Source organism: Sapajus apella, unplaced genomic scaffold (assembly GCF_009761245.1).
Source record: "Sapajus apella isolate SASKATOON/1434 unplaced genomic scaffold, GSC_monkey_1.0 scaffold3, whole genome shotgun sequence".
Lineage (NCBI taxonomy): Eukaryota > Metazoa > Chordata > Mammalia > Primates > Cebidae > Sapajus > Sapajus apella.
This window is the reverse complement of record NW_022436943.1, coordinates 40,225,672-40,245,293: the sequence shown is the minus strand read 5'-3', so window position 1 is coordinate 40,245,293 and position 19,622 is coordinate 40,225,672. Positions and strand designations below refer to the sequence as shown.

Below are 19,622 nucleotides of genomic sequence, written 5' to 3'. Positions count from 1 at the left end.
GTCTGGTATCCATTCCCTTCTATCCTCTTTTGACTAAGTCAGTGTTTAGAAAGAGATAGAGTTCAGTTTTCTGCTTCAGAAGGAAGGTACCCCTCACGCATTTTAGGAATATTTTATTTTTGTACTACAGGCGTAATTGCTTTGTTAGCAAAGGCAGATAGCAGTTAAAAGCTCACATTAAAGGCCAAAGTCAACATCTAAAAGATTTTTAAAAAATCAGGTTGAAAATAACTTCTCACTTGTTTGAACTCTCAGGTTTCATTTTCTATGTAACTTTTTATTGTTGTAAAAAGCACATAAAAATTTTAAGTGTACCTTAAAGTAGTGTTAACTATATACATATTGTGCTATAGTTTTCTAGAAGTGTTTCGTCTTACAAACCTCAAAACTCTGTATCTATTGAACAATCCCTTTTTCCACTTCTTTCACCCCTGGCAACCACCATTCTACTTTGTGTTTCCAAGAGTCTGACTACAGATACCTCGTTAGTGGAATCATGTGGCATTTATTGTTTTGCGAGTGGCTTATTTTATTTAGCTTAATGTCCTAAAAGTTCATCCATGTTGTAGTATTGACAGGATTTCCTTCTTTTTTCTTAAGGCTGAATAATATTTCATTATCTCTATATACGACATTTTCCTTATCCAGCCATCTGTCAATGGACGTTTAGATTGCTCCCACCTATTGGATATTGTGAATAATGCTGCAATAAACATGGGTGTGCAAATATCTCTTGAAGATCCTGTTTCCATTTTCTTTTGGATATGTACCCAGAAGTGGTATGGCATGGTAATTCTTTTATTTTTTGAGGAACTTCTGTATGTTTTTTAATAGCAGCTACACCATTTTACATTCCCGACCTTGCACAAGGGTTCCAATTTATTAATATCCTTGTCAACACTTGTTATTTTCTGTATGTTTGATAATGGTCATTTTAACAAATGGGAGGTGATAATCTCATTGTGGTTTTGATTTGCACTTTCTGATGATTACTGATGTTGAACATCTTTTCATCTGCTTGTTAGTGATTTGTATGTCTGAAAAAATGTCTCTTGAAGTCCTTTGCTTATTTTTCTTGTTGAGTTGAAGGAGCTCTTTATATTCTGGATGTTAACCTGTTATCAGATATGTGGTTTGCAGTATGTATTTTCTCCCATTTTGTAGGTTGCCTTTTTAGTATGTTGCCTTTGCTGGGCAGGAGTTTTTACATTTGATGTACTCCCAATTTGTCTATTTTTGCTTTTGTTGCCTGTGCTTTTGCTATTATATTGAAGAAATCATTGCCAAATCCAATGTCATGAAGCTTTTTTCCTCTGTTTTCTGGTAGGAGTTTTAGAAGTTTCAGGTCTTAAGTTTACGTCTTTAATCCATTTTGAATTAATCTTTGTGCTGTATATAAGGTAAGGGTCCAGCTTCATTCTTTGGCATGTGGATATCCGGTTTTCCTAGCACCGTTTGTTGAAGAGACTGTCCATTTCCATTGAGTCATCTTGGTACCCTTGTTAAAGATCCCTTGATACCATATATGCCAGGGTTTATTTCTGGGCTCTTTGTTTTATTACATTGGTCTATATGTCTGTCTTAATGTCAGAACTATCCTTTTTGGATTACTACAGCTTTGTAATAGGTTTTGAAGTCAGAAAGTGTGAGACCTTCAATTTTGTTTGTCTCATTTGAGATTGTTTTGGCTATTCAGGGTTCTTTGAGATTCCATATGAATTTTAGAATAGATTTTTCTATTTCTACAAAAAATGTCATTGTGATTTTGATAGATATTGCATTGAATCCGTCTTTGAGTAGTATTGACAACCTAATAAGTTGAAGTATTCTAACCTCTGAACATGGCTTTTCTTTCCATTTATTTGTGTCATCTTTTAGCAGTGTTTTGTAGTTTCAGTTTACAAGTGTTTTGCCTCTTTGGTTAAATTTATTCCTAAGTATTTTATTCTTTATGATGCTATTGTAAATTGGATTTTTCCTAATTTCCTTTTTATCATTTTCTATATGACTTTTAACTGATCACTTTAATTTTGATAGTGTTATTTATTTCATTTGACTTCACACCTTGTAGTACCTTTAACATGTAATAGACACAAAGTATATGCTTGCTAAAGTGAAATACCTTGTAATTTGTCTGCAAAGCAGTTTTTCATTAAAGTAATTCTCTAGAAATTAACCAGGGCTACTTTTGTTCTAGGCACCTGAATACTGGTATACTTGGATTGTTTAAACCTTTATGCAGTGTGCATCTTCTTTTTTTTTTTTTTTTTTTTTTTTTTTTTGAGACAGAGTTTCGCTCTTGTTACCCAGGCTGGAGTGCAATGGCACGATCTCGGCTCACCGCAACCTCCGCCTCCTGGGTTCAGGCAATTCTCCTGCCTCAACTTCCTGAGTAGCTAGGATTACAGGCACGTGCCACCATGCCCAGCTAATTTTTTGTATTTTTAGTAGAGACGGGGTTTCACCATGTTGACCAGGATGGTCTCGATCTCTTGACCTCGTGATCCACCCGCCTCGGCCTCCCAAAGTGCTGGGATTACAGGCTTGAGCCACCGCGCCCTGCGCATCTTCTTTTTAAAAAAAAGCTGGCTATGCTCTCCCTATTTCATCTACCTCCTGCAGAATTAAGATTGAAATTTCTCTGCAGTTCATTCTGGCAGTATTAGCTATCTCTTTTTCCCTATTAATGCACATATCCGGGGGTACTTATTATATTTAAATAATCACAAGTTTTGGGCTGGAAAAGAAGAGATTGTTAATGCATTTTCTTTGGTTTACAAGTGAGGAGCTTGAGAGTTTTATTTGTTTGATTACCGAGTTGGTGGCACAGTTGGGAGTAGAATCTATTCCAGAACAGTTTACACTGTCACACAGTTTTCTCAGGTTTAGAATATGAAGAAATAATATTGATTGCAATTATGTTAGGTGATTGAAACAAAATATATTGCTGATTCTAGATCATTGGAAGCTAACTACTTTTATTTGTGTATTTGAATTTACATAGGTAGACTTTGCAAGATTAGATTTTAAAAAAAAAATTAGGACCTTTTAACTGATAAGAAAAACAAAACCTTAATTCTTTGATTTTCCTGCCAGTTTTCTCTGCTTCTTCACTTGGGGTAGAGAAAAAGCAAACTGCAGACTATGCACTACATGCTGCTATTTGTGTGAAATTTTAGAAGACAATGTAATACTATATATTGGTAAAAGATGCACATGTAGTAAGAGCATAAACATGTGAGAATAATAAACACTGAATTCAGCATAATAGTTACCTCTGGAAGGGGAAGTATAGAGGGGGCACAGAGGACTTCAGCATTATTGATAAAATTACTTAAGTTGGGTAGCAAGGACACAAATATATATTATTTGTGTTAGTCCATTTTCATGTTGCTGATAAAAACATACCCCACACTGGGTAACTTATAAAGAAAAAGAGGTTTAATGGATTCACAGTTCTACATGGATGGCGAGGCCTCACAGTCATGGCAGAAAGTGAAAGGCGCGGCAGGCAAGAGAGAAAATGAGAACAAAGCAAAGGGGGTTTCCCCTTATAAAATCATCAGATCTTATGAGGGTTACTCACTACCGTGAGAACAGTATGGGGGCAATTGCCCCCATGATTCAGTTGTCTCCCACCGGCTCCCTTCCACAACATGTGGGAATTATGGGAGCTACAATGTAAGATGAAATTTGGGTGATGACGCAGCCAAACCATCTCATTTAGCCCATGGCTCTTACCAAATCTCATGTCCCCACATTTCAAAACCAATCATGCCTTCCCAGCCACCCCCAGTCTTAACTCAGTTCAGCATTAACTCAAAAGTCCACAGTCCAAAGTCTCATCTGAAACAAGGCAATTTCCTTCTACCTGTGATCCTATAAAATCAAAAACAAGTTAGTTACTTTCTAGGTATGATGGGGGTATGGACATTGGATAAAAACACCCATTTCAAATGGGAGAAATGAGCCAAAATGAAGGGGCTGAAGGCCCCATGCAAGTCTGAAATCCAGTGGGGTAGTCAAATCTTAAAACTCCGGAATGATATCCTTTGACTGCATGTTCACCCCCAGGTTACACTAAAGCAAGAAGTGGGTTCCCTTGGTCTTGGGCAGCTGTGCCCTTGTGGCTTTGCAAAGTGTAGCCTCCCTCTCGGCTGTTAATCATGGGCTGGCATTGAGTGTGAGCAACTTTTCCAGGTGTGTGGTGCAAGCTACCGGGGGATCTACCATCTGGGATCTGGAGGACAGCAGCTTTCTTCTCATAGCCCCACTAGGCAGTGCCCCAGTGGGGACTTTATGTGGAGGTCACACGCCACATTTTCCTTTTGCACTGCCCTAGCAGAAAAGTTCTACATGAAGGCTCTGATCCTGCAGCAAACTTCTGCCTCCATACATCCTCTGAAATCTAGGCAGAGGTTCCCAAACCTCAGTTCTTGACTTCTGTGTACCCACAGGCTCAACACCATGTGAAAGCTGCTAAGGCTAAGGGCTTGCACCCTCTGGAGCTGCAGCCTGAGCTGTACCTTGGCTCCTTTTAGCCATGACTAGAGTGGCTGTTATACAGGCCACTAAGTTCCTAGGCTACACACAGTAGGAGGGCCCACAAAACCATTTTTTCCTCCTAGGCCTCAAGGCCTGTGATGGGTGGGGCTTCTGTGAAGGTCTTCAACATGCCCTGGAGACATTTTTCCCATGGTCTTGGTGATTAACATTTGGCTCCTCATTACTTATGCAAATTTCTGCTTGAATTTCTCCTCAGAAAGTGGGTTTTTCTTTTCTATCGCATTATCAGGCTGCAAATTTTCCAAACTTTTATGATGTTTCCTTTTTAAAACTGAACGCTTTTAACAGCATCTAACTCACCTTTTGGATGCTTTGCTGCTTAGAAATTTTTTCCACCAGATACTCTAAATCATCTGCCTCAATCAAGTACAGAGTTCCACAAATCTTTGCCAGTCTCTTTGCAAAAACATAGCAAGAGTTACTTTTAATACAGTTCCCAACAGGTTCCTCATATCCATCTAAGATCACTGCAGCCTAGATTTCATTGTCCACATCATTATCAGCATTTTGGTCAAAACCATTCAACAAGTCTCTAGGAAATTCCAAACTTTCCCACATTTTTCTGTCTTCTGAGCCATCTCAACTTTTCTAGCCTCTGCTTGTTACCTGGTTGCAAAATCGCTTCCACATTTTCTGATATCTAGAGCAGCACCCAACTCTTGGTACCAGTTTACTGTTTCAGTCCATTTTCACGCTGCTGGTAAAGACATACCTGAAACTGGGCAATTTATAAAGAAAAAGAGATTTAATGGACTCACAGTTCTGTGTGGATGGGGAGGCCCCACAATCATGGCAGAAGGCAGAAGGCACATCTTACATGGTGGCAGGCAAGAGAGAAAATGAGCATGAATATGTACGTTAAACATTTAAATTAAAACGTTTAATATTTTTTTAATGTAAAAATTTAAATTAAAAATTATTAAAAAAATTGTTTTTAAAATTTAAATTAAAAATTTTTTAAGTTGAAATCAAACAACTGTGTTAAAAAATATTTTAATAGCCCTGAGATAAACTTTAGTTCAGTGTTAAATAATAAAAAATAGGCATTGTATTCTGTGTACTGTATGTAAATTGCCTACACAGTTGAAAGTCTTTTCAGTTCCATTTTCTGGAATTAGGATACTGACGTTTAGTGAAAAAAATAAGTTACCAGAAATCATTTAACTAGGAATTGGCGGTATAGGGATTGAAACCTGTAGCCAGCTAGGTTCCAAATACCATGGTTTTTCTATTACAATATGTTGCTCTAAGATTCTTAGTGAAATGTATGCCTAAGGTTAAAAGATGTTGAGTGTAGGTCATTATTTTGTATCTGAAATCCACCTTTTATGTAAAACAATAAGTTTTTCTTGGTCTACCTTTAGAAACGAATCGGAATTGTCGTTTTTCTTACACATGTGAAAAATCTAAGACAACAGTATTCTTTAGCTCTTTCTAACCTCATGTGATAGATTTAAATTTTAGGTTCTTTCTTGCGTAGATCTCTGCATTTTGTTTTTCATGAGAATTTTAAAAATATTCATAAATTTTCTGATACCCACTTACTTCTCAAACCCTTTACAATGACTATGTTCTTGGTGATGGTAATGTTCCCTCTTTCTTATTTGTGTGACATCTTTTGCCCTTTCTCCTGGATGACTGTACTTTCCATTCAAACATTTTGAGTGTGGACTTTCCCATATTACATTCTCTCCATTTAAGTTTCCCTACTTCTATCCTTTCTTTCCTCTCTTTCTTTTTCGTCTCAGATAATTCATTCCCTGTAAACATTTGCTTTTTCTGTCTTCCAGAGCCTTGCCATGGTTTCTCTAAGAAGTTGGTAAGATGACAGGCTTGATGGTGATAGCCATCAGTTTCCATTCTAACTGTACTTCTGTAAAATGCAAAGTTAGGACCTCTGTCTTTTATTCAGAATTAAAGGGCCCATTATAATGCATTGATACTTCACCCAACTCTGAGTTGAAAGAGGATTACAAACTTGGCAAGTGCTGTTTCTCAATCCAGTTGTTCTCACAAAGACAGTGAATTCCAATATGATCCAATGGTCCATTATTAAACTAAGGCTCATTTCCTCCTGGCCTTGAATGTTGTATTCACATATTTCCAGATATACAGATACTGGACATGGTTATTTTTGTCTTTATTTTCTTTCCCACCATAGTAATTTTTCTTTATTCTTTGTGTTTTTATCACAATTAGCATTTTCAATGCAATATAACTCCTAGTTAATATATTTTTTCTTTTTTTGGGAAGCAGGTTTTATTATTATTTTTAATATATATATTTTTATTTCAATAGGTTTTCCAGGAAAAGGTGGTGTTTGGTTACATGAACAAGGTCTTTAGTGATGATTTCTGAATTTTTGTCGCACCCGTCACCTGAGCAGTGTACATTGTATGTGTAGTCTTTTCCCCAGGTCCTCAAAGTCCATGGTATCCTTCTTATGCCTTTGCATCCTCATAGTTTTGCTCCTTGTTGTCAATGAGAACATAAAATGTTCAGTTTTCCATTCCCGAGTAACTTCACTTAGAATAATGGTTTCTAATTCCATCCAGATTGCTGCAAATGCCATTATTATTATTATTATTTTTTTACTTTTTATGGCTGAATAGTATTCCATAATATATGTGCCACATTGTCTTTATCCACTGATTGATTGATGAGCATTTGGGCTGGTTCTGTATATTTGCAATTGCAAATTGTGCTGCTGTAAATGTGTGTACAAGTATCTTTTTTGTGTAATTACTTGTTTTCTTCTTGGTAGGTACCCAGGAGTGGAATTGCTGGATCAAATGGTAGATCTACTTTTAGTTCTTTAAGGAATTGCCAAGCACTGCTGTCCATGCATTCCCACCAAAAGTGCTCCCTTTTCACCACATCCACGCCAGCATCTATAATTTTTTGTTTGTTTGTTTTTCATTATGGACATTCTAGCTAGGAGTAAGGTGGTATTGCATCGTGGTTTTGATTAGCATTTCCTTGATAATTAGTGATGTTTAGCATTTTTTCATATGTTTGTCATCCATTTGCATATCTTCTTTCATGTCCTTAGCCCACTTTTTGATGGGATTGTTATTTTCTTGCTAATTTGTTTGAGTTCGTTGTAGTTTCTGGATATCAGTCCTTTGTTGTTACATAAATTGTGAAGATTTTCTCCCACTCTGTGGGTTGTCTGTTTACTCTGCTGATTAGCTTTTTAGTTTAATTAAGTCCATCTACATATGTTTGTTTTTGTTGCATTTGCTTTTGGGTTCTTGGTCATGAAGTCTTTGCCTAAGCCAATGTATAAAAGGGTTTCTCCAGTGTTATTTTCTAGAATTTTTATGGTTTCAGGTTTTAGATTTAAGTCTTTCATCCATCTTGAGTTGATTTTTGTATAAGGTGAAAAATGAGGATCCAGTTTCATTCTTCTACATGTGGATTGCCAATTGTCTCGGTACCATTTGTTGAATAGGGTGTCATTTCCCCACTTTATGTTTTTGTTTGCCTTGTCAAAGATCAGTTCACTGTAAGTATTTGGCATTATTTCTGGATTCTCTATTCTGTTCCTTTGGTCTATATGCATATTTTTATACCATTACCATATTGTTTTGGTGACTGCGGCCTCAGAGTAGTTTGAAGCTGGGTAATGTAATGCCTCCAGATTTGTTCTTTTAGCTTAGTCTTCTTTTGGCTTTGTGGGCTCTTTTTTTGGTTCCAAAATTGTTTTTTTCTAGTTCTGTGAAGAATGATGGTGACATTTTGATGGGAATTGCATTGAATTTGTAGATTGCTTTTGGCAGTATAGTCATTTTCACAATATTGATTCTACCCATCCATGAGCGTGGGATGTGTTTCCATTTGTTGATGTCGTCTATGATTTCTTTTAGGAGTGTTTTGTAGTTTTCCTTCAAAAGTCCTGTAGTCTTTCCCCTCCTTGCTAACCCATATACTCCATATTAATGGGTATTTAAATGTAGTCACCAATACATTTTTATTAAACTTAGATAAAAACTAAAATTTTCTATTATATGGATCTATATTAGAATAGTCCTATATGTTGATTTTTAAAAATCATGGTAAAGACCCATTGCATTTCTTACTGCTTTTATGTTGTTTTTGTGCTGTCTAAAACTAGCATTTTTTCAGAGAAATATCTTTTTTTGTGCCATCCACCTCATGGAGATAATATACCAAATATTTCATAATTTTGATGAGTATATATTTCAAGTTGCTTAGGGTATTTGGGGGGAGTGTTTTTGTTTTGGTGCCTCATGTACAGAGGAGATTTTTAATCTGTTGTCCAAAAGTGAAGTGTTAATAACTGATTTAAATTGGAGATTGGCAAACAGTGATGTGATTTGTAAATAAAATTTTTAGGGACACTATGATGCCCATTCACGTATTTTTCATGGCTTTATTCCTGTTACAGTGGTACAGTTGAGTAGTTATGGCTGAGACCATATGGATCCTAAGCCTGAAATATTTACTGTCAGGCCCTTAAAGAAATTTTGACCGCCTGTGATTTATATAACTTCATGTCTTATTGTTCTCCCTCTCTTGTAAGTTAAAGAATTAAACAGTAAGCCTGCTCTTTCATCATAAATTGATAATTTTTTTTGTGTTATTTGTTCTTGATGTTACCTTTAATCTTGACTGAGTCCATAATATATTGTGAGCACTGAAATGAAAATACTGATAATGTGCAATGTTTGTTTCATTGGCACACCTAGGAAGTATCAGAATAGGTAGTTATTGCTTTAGTTTTAGTGCCTTTTTCCTTTAAAAAGAAAACATGTATTAAGTTTTGATTCATGGTTGCTGACCAGTGACTAGGCATTGTGGAAGGGTAATGGTATGAGGCCAAAAAACCTGTATGGAAATCTCAGCTTTATACTTTGGAGCTGTGCAACATAGAATAACTTCTGAACCAATTTTTTCTGACTCTGGTATCTTTTATTTAGCACATATTAATTGCTCACTTGAGTACTAGGAACAATGAGAATGATAATTTCCTTATAAGATTAATGTTTTGTATTGTGCTATGTTAGATTATGTTATTGGATGATTTAAAACCTAGAAAACTGTTGTGGTTATTAGTTTTCTATTGTTTGTTTCTGTTAATTCACAATTTGTCTTTGCAGATATGGTAACTCTCCTTTCAATGGATTAAATCTTCAAAAACTTTGTATTATAAAATTTACCTTCTACTTGAAAGTGAGGTAACTTGATCATATTAGAGAATATAAGCTTTTTCAAAGGAAAAAAAAAAGAGTAGAAAAACTCATATTAAAATTCCCATTAGGGGGCACTATTATCAAACTTAGCAGAACTGGAGACTAATTTGTTTTCTCAAACATACAACCGGAGGCTTGCTAAAAGGGAAAAATATTTTCATCTGATAAGATTCAGATACTGTTTTATACAACTGAATTCCTTAAATATGTTATAAGGTACACTGAATTAAACACAGATTCAATAACTTACTGTCTTGCTTTTCAGCAGACTAAATTGATTTAATATTTCAGGTGATATAAGAAGCTTACTTTATTCTCCATCAGAGCCAAATCCATAATTTTTATATTTGAAGTAGCAAATTTTTTATTTTGCTTACTACAAATAAAGGATGATCCTTGGCCTTCAGAATAGGTTGATTTCAAAACGAAGCATGATGACTGCATTGCACTCCTAAAATTCAGTTAGGGGAATGAAATAATGCCTTTTCACTCAGACAGTATTCATGTGTGTACCATGTATAATTATTAAAGTGATAATACACATGGTAGTGATACATACAACACATAGCTTTTAGCTATTTTTGATAATTTTCAGTAGGAGAAAATTGTTACTTGAAAATTATTTGTTCTTGTATTAACCAAGTTTGGTGTTGGATAAGATAGTAGTGTAGACCATTTACGTATTTTCTTGAAGTTTCCAAAAGAAGAGCAGTGTTGTCAAACCAATCCTTTCAGAGGCTAAAATATGAATTGGCAAAAATGTAATTGAAATATGATGTATTTAGTGTAATTTTTCACTGCATAGGGTTATTTTTGTATGCCAGAGTTTGGAGAGGGTAAGTTTGGTGATGTTATTTGCAGTGCTCTCTGTGTAAGTCAGTCATATTTTACGTTGGAGAAAATCTCTACGTAGTTACTTGCTTCCTCAAATCTCACCTTCCTTCTCTTCTTAAGTTTTTCTGCAGCTCACACCCAGGGTAAAACTGCTGGAAACCTAGTCTGTGGTTACTGTTTCGCCTTTGTATTGCTTTTGAGCTCAGGGAAGGGTTGAGTTTGGACAGAGAAAGCTTTCGATATTTTTTAGACAGATGGGGACATTTTGTGGATAGATATATGTTTACTTATTATTTTGTCTTACCCCCTATCTGTATGAATAGTCAGTGATCACTGTGGTCTGTTTGGCAGATTCATTTTTTAAAACTTCTGTTTCTTTTATAGCATTTTTAAAAATGATTTTTTTGGGGTAGGAATGTTAGAAATAATATGTAGACAATTTTGGGGTGTATTTTGAAATTTACTGGAGAAATAGGAGCATATTTACCTAGTGACCTCATATCATTGTGGTCAAGTATAGAGATATGATAAAATGTTTCAAATATCCGGAAAGAAATTAGTCCACAGTAATTCATTTCAGCATTTAGCCAACAAATTACTTGAGTGGGAAGTAAAAAAGATAGACACCAAATCCTGGTTACTGTCTCAAAGATTTTAAGTGGGAGGGACAATGTGTACATAAAAATATTGTAAAACAGAATTGATATAAGTCTAGACTATGGAAGGAAAAAATGATGGGAACACCCAGCTATCAGGCAGTAATTCCTCGGGGATGACTTCACAGGAGAGGTGAAATTTGATTCTGTAAATAGATGTCAGTTGCAATTTTAAGTAACTGTTAAACAAGAAAGGTGTGTCTTGTGAAGGTGTTCCAATTATTTTTATATCTGGTCCTCATAAGTAACACACGCATCTGTAGAAATCAAGAACAAACTAATACATACATACATATTTTTTATTTGACATCTTTATTGTTCAGAGACTATTATATTCCTTGAAAATACTTTTTAGGTATTGCTGTTGCTTTAGTATCCAGCCAGAGAAGTTGTTATTGAAGTTTGTTTTTATACATGGAAATTCTCCTTATAATGATGTTAGTGTCATGTTTATAGAACCTTGGGGCCCATATTGCAGTTGGTTCTATTTAAAATATTTAGTAAAATACTTAATAGAGATTTGATTTTAGAAGCATTATATAAGCAGATAACTAGAGAGAATCTGTACACTGAATTATGATATAATTTCCCCCTTGGTATTCATCTTTTTGTTACTCACATAGTATTTTGAAAATGTTAAACTGTTCACATTTAATGAATTACTACTAAATAATCAGAGCAATGAACTTTTTATTATTCCTCACTTACATTTTTTTGGATCACTCAGAAAAGCCTGGTTTGTGAGTTGAAACTTTAACTTAAAAACCTAAATTTACTTTATGTGTTTGGTATTTGGTTTATTAAGGTGATCAGAATATAAGGGAAGTAAAATCTGAATAGGAAGCATCAATTCTAGTATTTCTATGGCTTTTTTGTTCTTTCAGTTTGAGTGTCTCAAGATTTTAAATACAATAGTAGGAACAAAGTCTAGCTTCATTTTGAAGGCTTGTAAAATATTTTTGCATTTCATGTTTTACAATTTAGTTCTTTTTCTTTTCTTTTTTAAGAAATGAGTTGAGAAACTTGTGCGTAGAAGTATATACTTTTGAAAATGTGGTCAAGGTAAAAGATTTTCCTGCTTAAAGAAATTAAAGTGCTTTACACTGTACTCTCCCTTAGTCCCCAAAGCGTAAGTGCTATGGTTTGGAAACAAGCCAAGTAAAACCTGTTCAAATTTTGTGCAGACTTAAAGTAATACTGTAAGATTTGAAAATTACAGGTGGATACAGTACTTAAATAGTATTTAAAATTCCTAAGTTTCCCAAGTCTAAAAATGTAATCCTTAAATTACTGTTCCCAGTGGTTTAAATTTTAATTAAATAAAAACTGTCTTACTTTTGACCCACAACAACTTTTGGTAAAGATATTTGAATTTATTACTAAACTTTAAGGTAATAGCCATTAAAATGAGCTGTTTTAGTACTAATTAAAATGTCAAAAAGTCACAATTACAGTATGTAACCAAGGATCCTTGCTATTCTTTTTTCAAGTTCGAACTTGCTTCCTATCTTGCCCAGGAGAAATGCTACTCAGTTTCATTCCGTCAATTAAGTATATTACCTAATGCATTTTTTACAGATTGATAATTAATTATAATTAGATTTGATGTTTTGGTGCTAATACTGAGTTTTCCAAACTGCCCTTCATCCTAAAAGTGCTGTCTTAGTTATGCCAGTACAGCGTCCTATTTGCTTTATATTCATCTCTCTCTACGTGAAATTCTCGTATTTTATGGAACTTTTATCTGTTTCAAGATTGTTCTTTTATCTGTTTGAGATTATGCATTGTGGGTTACCTATACTGTAGTTTCAGAATTGTGTTTTCATACTCTTAACACTTCACTACAAGTATTATTTACTGCTTTTTTCTAATCAGTAATTTTTACTCAGTATATTTTAGATGCTTTCTGATCTAGTTGAAAACAAAGACAGTATTTATTTTGACTTTAAGTAATAATGTAAACAGTGTAGGTTTATAATGCAGCCCCACATCTCCCTCTTTCCTTACTCTTCATATACATTTGCCCTCTAACATCTAAGTTACAGACATCATCTTTTGATATACAGACAGCCCCTCTTTCCTGAGGAGCTAACCAGTGAGAGGGTCATACAATTATTCCAGTGGCCTTTGCAGAAATTTTTTTTTTTCTGTTTCTATAAGCCTTTTTTCTGGTTTATAGAATCGGATGGGTGACTACCTTGTAGAGACATATTTCAGTGGTAGGCTACTAACTTCACAACCAGCAACTGTGGTAGAAGGAGTTTGGCAGCAGAACTCACTTTGGGGCTTCTTAGACTTGTCACATGCTGTTATCCTCAGCAGATAGTAATGACAGCAGCAGCAGCAGTCCTACAAATTCCAGTTGTCTTCGAGTCACTGTGCTTCCAGGCTCATCTGCTCTCACTTTAGTGTTTCCTTTTTGCTTTTCTTTCTTTCTTGTTTTTTTGTTTATTCATCAAACCAATATTTGAGTGGAAACTGTGTGCTGGGCACTTTAACCTTTGCTTACCTACATTTCTGCTACAGATATATTTTGAAATATTTGTTATTTATAGAACTTAGCTGTGTTAAGCAGTGTATTTGACTTGAACATGAGAAGCATGGAGAGCCTTTTTAATGCATTATGTTATTCAATCAGATTTGAACAGTGAATATTATGTTAATATACAGGTAAATGTGTCTGGAATATATTTTTGTTTGGCTGGAGAGTGACTTGGGATTATAAACATGTATTTACAAAACTATGTATCTCCAAAGTTTGTAATTCAAAATGATTCTGGATGTGTATTTGTTTCATAAGACACTTTTGTTCTTGAAAATTTCTAAGTTGATCCTGTTTTTCTTTGTCATATTAGAAGTATTTTATTTTTACTTTTGATTCATTGTCATTTGGTAGCAACTCCCAATACTTGAAATGTACTCAGTTTTTTTTTAAAAAGTCTATTACCAGGATTCTTGGTAATGTGGATTGTTTATTCTTAATATTTTAATTTCTCTTCCTCCTCCAACCACCAGCATCATCAGCACCATGAAAGAAGATAAAATAAAACTATAAAAAGATTCAGTATTAGAAGAGGATGAGGGGTTGTATAAAGGATGGTGATAAAAATACCTTGATGTGTATGAGCTATTTTCTCTGTTGATAAAATGAGGAATGGGGTGGTATAGACATTATATGTAGTATTAAGATCATTTTAAGCTATATCTGGGTTACCTCCCTGAGACGCTGATTTTTTTTTTTTCAGAATCCAGATTTGCATTTCTGTCTAAATTGTCTCCACATCTTCTGAGCTCCCTGAAAAGATGCTAGTATCCAATTATGGAAGCAATGTGTATACACATATACCATTATAGTTCTTAGTTGAGAAAATTTCTAAAATAGAATATATTTATAATACATATATGTAGCAAATTTATATGTTTTAAAAATATATATTTAAAAAATATATATACACATACACATATATATCAAACTTTCAAATAGGCGTAACAGGAAATCTCGACTGAGTTTCTGGCTACAGTTCTGATAAAGTTCTGGCTTTACTACTAATTGGAATCTTAGATCTCTGCAGCCTTACTTTTCATATTTACAAAGAGAATCACAGGAGGAAGTTTTTAAATTCTTTTAGCGGATGGGAAACTGAGTCCCAGAGATACCAAGTTTCAAATTAATGGTATGTGTAGAATTAGAAACCCCAGTATGTCCATCTAATATATAATCTATCACAATTTAGGGAGGTGGCAGTAATTCCAGTATTTCAGAATCACAGTGAGTGATGCAGCTGTCTGCAGTTGTGACTTGTAATCATATTGTATTTACTTAAAAGGCTGTTTCTTGATGTTATAATTTACTATCAACACAACTGAAATCTAATGAATATTAAGTTTTACACCAGGTTTTAGAAGGTTTCTGAAGTTTCTGTGTGTACACTAGGTATTATAGTAAATAAAAATGAAGTTCAACAGAAAATCAGCAGTGGTTGAATATATATGGACACCAAACCTATTTTACTGCTGAAAGTCAGCACAACCTCTACTATTTTGCTACATGGAATAGAGAAACTAACTGAAAGTACAGATCAAGCTGGGTAGGGTGGGGGAAGAAAAATATGTTCTCATTAAATGTCACTGAATGCAATTACAAATAATAGTTTGAATAGATGGTTTAATTTGACTTAGGAAGTCAGTGCCTGACTGATGACACAGGAAGACTTTCTAGAATACATAGCTTTGCAGATGACTTAAACAGACAATACTGATAAAGCCTGTCATGTGAATTTCCTTCTTTACTGAGTACACAGTATGGTTAAGTGGTATGTTGTGCAATGCATCCAATCTGCTGTGACTGCCATCTGGGCAAGCAGAATGAAAGAGAAGAGAGCATGGAAAGGAAATGGATCAGTTAGCTGTAAGGAATCTGTGTGAACGCTGGGTGCCACTCATGAAACACTTAGCAGTTAGTGATTCCTTTGTAACCAGTCCAAATAGCTCTTTGTAAAAATAGAGATGTACACCATGAACAACTCTTACAATTCATCTTTTCAATGTTCTGGTACCTATGGATGAGACAGACAAGTAAATCCAGTGATAGTAACCATGATCATGCTCCCCTTTTCTTATTTTTCTCTTTTTATTTTTTGATACAATTTTTTGCTGCTTCAGTGTTTGGCACAAATGTTGTGGTAGATTTAATAATCCTAGCATTTTTACTTTGCCTAAATGGAGTCTTTTTGGAAACAAATTGTGTGTAAAACAAGTTACTAAGAAACATTTAACCACTTAAAGGCAGTAAGAATTATAGCTTCAAAATCTGACAAGTTGTAACAAACAAGGATCTACATGAGTGATGGAGAAGTTGTGTATGCATAAGAGGACTGGCTAGCAGAATCTAACCTGTATTATCTTTGTCAGTGTATATATCTCTTACTTGAATTTCAAACGTTTGTAAAATAGTTCTTTTTGGATACATGCATATGTTTACCTTTTTGATAAAACATGATCCCTTACAAAATTGTGTTAACCATGAGTCACCTATTACCACCGTAGAAATCAACATAACCTTATATAAATGGCTAATAACACAAAGCCACTGTGGTTTCTGTGGTTTTACTAACCATGGTTCCATTTCCAAAACATTTAAAATAACACCTGCTCCTTTAAAAAAATTTTTTTTGGACAAAGAGTTGTCTTATCAGAAAATGCATTAATTTAAGCAGATCCATAACTGGGAAGAATTAATAACAGAAAGTTTTTGTTGACACCAGGAAGTAGATTAAATAGTGCAATTGTGGTAATGAGTACCATATATGATAAGCCTGAGCCAGCTGGGTTATATTAGGCTGCTTGATACTTTGATCACTGTATTATTTCAAGGCTTGTCTATTTAAATTGCTAAGATTTCTTGTCATCTTTGCGATTTAGACCATAATTTCGTTTATTGCATTTTTTTTTTTTTTTAAAGAAAGGCTCTGGCTAAACCAAAATTCTAAGGAGGTACGAGTTCAACAGCTAGGCAAACCTTAGAACTAGAAAACCTTTTCAACATGAGAAAAAATAGAAAGCTTGAAAGTACAGCAGTTTAGTATTAAGTTCATCTGACCTTGCTTTTCTTCAGTTTTTTTGCTTGGATCATGATTATCATATGGTAGTGAGTACCATAGGATGTTTGGTATAATTCAGTTAGTTACTGTTTGATATAAATATGTATGTTTAAAATATATATTTCATGTTTTAAGAATAAAGTACTGCCCTCAGTTTCCCTTCAGCTGCTATAAAGTGGTTTTGATGAACATCTTTGAGAATTAGGAAAGATTTTCAACTATTTCACCCATAGTGAGTGAATTAGACAAATCACAGAATTTAATTTGCTTGATAAATTATCTTACTTTGCCTTTGAACTTTAAACCTTTAAACTTTAGTTAGCCTAATATAGTTGAATGAAATTTATAGTCATCAATATCAATACTTTTACTAATTTTCTTCTCTATAGAAATAGTCTTTCACGGGTATTTATTGGTGTCTTTGTTATGTATTTAGGTAACTGTTTCATCTTGGAAAAATACACATTTTGACTGGTAAGTGGAAGACTGTGAAGGTTTATTACTTTGAGATACTGTTGTCCTTAGCATAGTAATAATGAAGTGGCACTTTGAAAATTTACAAGTAAATTGCTTTGTGCTTTTTATTCATGTGCCCATTATTTTTTGCTGTTTTAAATTTTGAGTACTCTGTTATACTGTTGTAATTTGGCTTGAAGTTTCCAAATTCCAGTGTAACTTAAAGACACCTAAGAATGTAGTCATCTTTTTGTAAGTGACAATCAACAGCCTTTTTGTTTTTCCTGATAAAACAAAGGAGAAAAGCGTTTTTAAAAGGAAAACATTTGAATAATGGAAATACTGCTTACCAAGAGTTTCTAATATATTTTTTTCTAAGTAGGGCTGTACTTAAAGTATGAGAAATTCATGACTCATTGAATCAAGAAACACAAACTTATATAAGAGGCAAAGGCATAGAATTAGAAACAAGCGTGTATTATGAGCATAGAAAAATGAGATTAGTTAGATCAGAAACTTGTTCGGGGAATGGTCTGAAATAATTGGGTCAGATTATGAAAGACTTTGAACTCTTGGAAATGAAGCTTAGATTTGAAGTAGTGAATCATTCTGGGTTTTCTCACAGAGGAATGATGGTATATAACCAACATTTTGTGGCTAAAGGTGGGTAAAATAGATAATGAGGGCTTTACTGAAATATGAACAGTAGCAATAAGAATGAAAAGATGAACACTAAAGAGAGATGGAAGAAATGACAACAGATTGATTAAAAGAGTATATTCATGTTTTGGGGGCTTGACTGCATATTATCAAATAAGTTTAATATCTCATATATATATAATTAAATTCCTGTTTGCTTTCCCTTCTATCTTGAATACTTTGTAAAAAGCATTTGTTGTGTGGTAATAGTATATATTACAGAGCAGATGAATTTAGTAAATGTAAGCTGCTGATAACCAGCAGGGGAATTCCTGTACTTAGAACAATGTCAACTTCACTAAAATATGAAATATTTAAGGTTTTTCAATTCAGAAAGTACAGAGATCTTTTTGGGTCATTTTAAAAGTACATAGATTATGCAGAATAGTCAGTGAGTCAGTGTAATACGGATGCGGACTGATATTTTTAGGCTTGTTTTCTGGAGAGAGGATTAATCTTTACTATCAAGCTCCAAAAGATAGAACTAAGATTACTAAAAGAGAACATACTTTTTCAACACAATATTCCATTTATAGGATGGGATTCCATGGATAATTCTGCCTTGTCTCTGGAATAATATGATGCAAAAGTAGAGGAGAGAGACATTAGACAGTTAAACAAATAAAATACAGGTGCTTCTCACATCCTGATAAACCCAGCACAAGTCAAGAATGCATTTAATGCACCCAACCTACCAAACATCGTAGCTCAGCCTATCCCAGTTTAAATGTGTTCAGAATGCTTACATTAGCCTATAGTTGAGCAACATCATCTGAAACAGAGTTGGTTTTATAATAAAGTGTTGGGCAGGTGTGGTGGCTCATGCCTGTATTTCCAGCACTTTGGGAGGCTGAGGCAGGCAGATCACATGAGGTAAGGAGTTTGAGACATGGCAAACCCCTGGTGAAATTCCGTCTCTTAAAAATACAAAAATTAGCCAGGTGTGTTGGCATTTGCCTAGAGACTCAGCTACTCATGAGGCTGACGCATGAGAATCGCTTGAATCTGGTAGGCAGAGGTTGCTCCAGCCTGGGTGATGGAGTGAGACCCTGAGTCAAGAGGGGGTGGGAAGAGGGAGGGAGGGAGGGAGGAAGAAAGAACTCATGCAATTTATTTATTGCTGTATTGAAACATGAAAAAAAGAATGGTTGTGTGGAGAAAGAAAGAGTATGAAAGAAAGAGAGAGAAAAAGAGAGGAAAGGAAGGAAGGAAAAAAGAACGAACGAACAAACTCATGCAATTTATTGAGTGCTGTATTGAAACATGAAAAACAGAATGGTTATGTGGAGTGTTCAGAGAGTCCCTTGAACGGTGATATACTCAACTGACACCTGAAAGGTAAGAAGGAACTAGCTGTGTGAAGAGACAGATGAGGAAAACCAAGTGCTAAAGGCCCTGAGGTGGGAATGAGCTTGACACTTTTCAGGAACTTTCAGAAGGTTAATCTCTCTGAATAAATCCTGCTGAATGAGAACCAAGGGGCTGTGTTCTTCAGAGCTTATAGGAGTTTAGGTTTTATTCTCTAAAGTGTAAGAGACTACTAAAAGGTCGTAAGCTATCTGTAATAATCTAGTTGAATTGATGACTTGTCATGG

At 34.6% G+C, this 19,622-nt stretch overlaps 1 protein-coding gene across 1 annotated transcript in view; it reads left to right on the top strand.

The window, feature by feature from the left end:
- EIF3H (eukaryotic translation initiation factor 3 subunit H) overlaps nucleotides 1-19,622 on the top strand; it is a 109,016-nt gene that overhangs the window by 30,774 nt on the left and 58,620 nt on the right. The window lies entirely within an intron of this gene.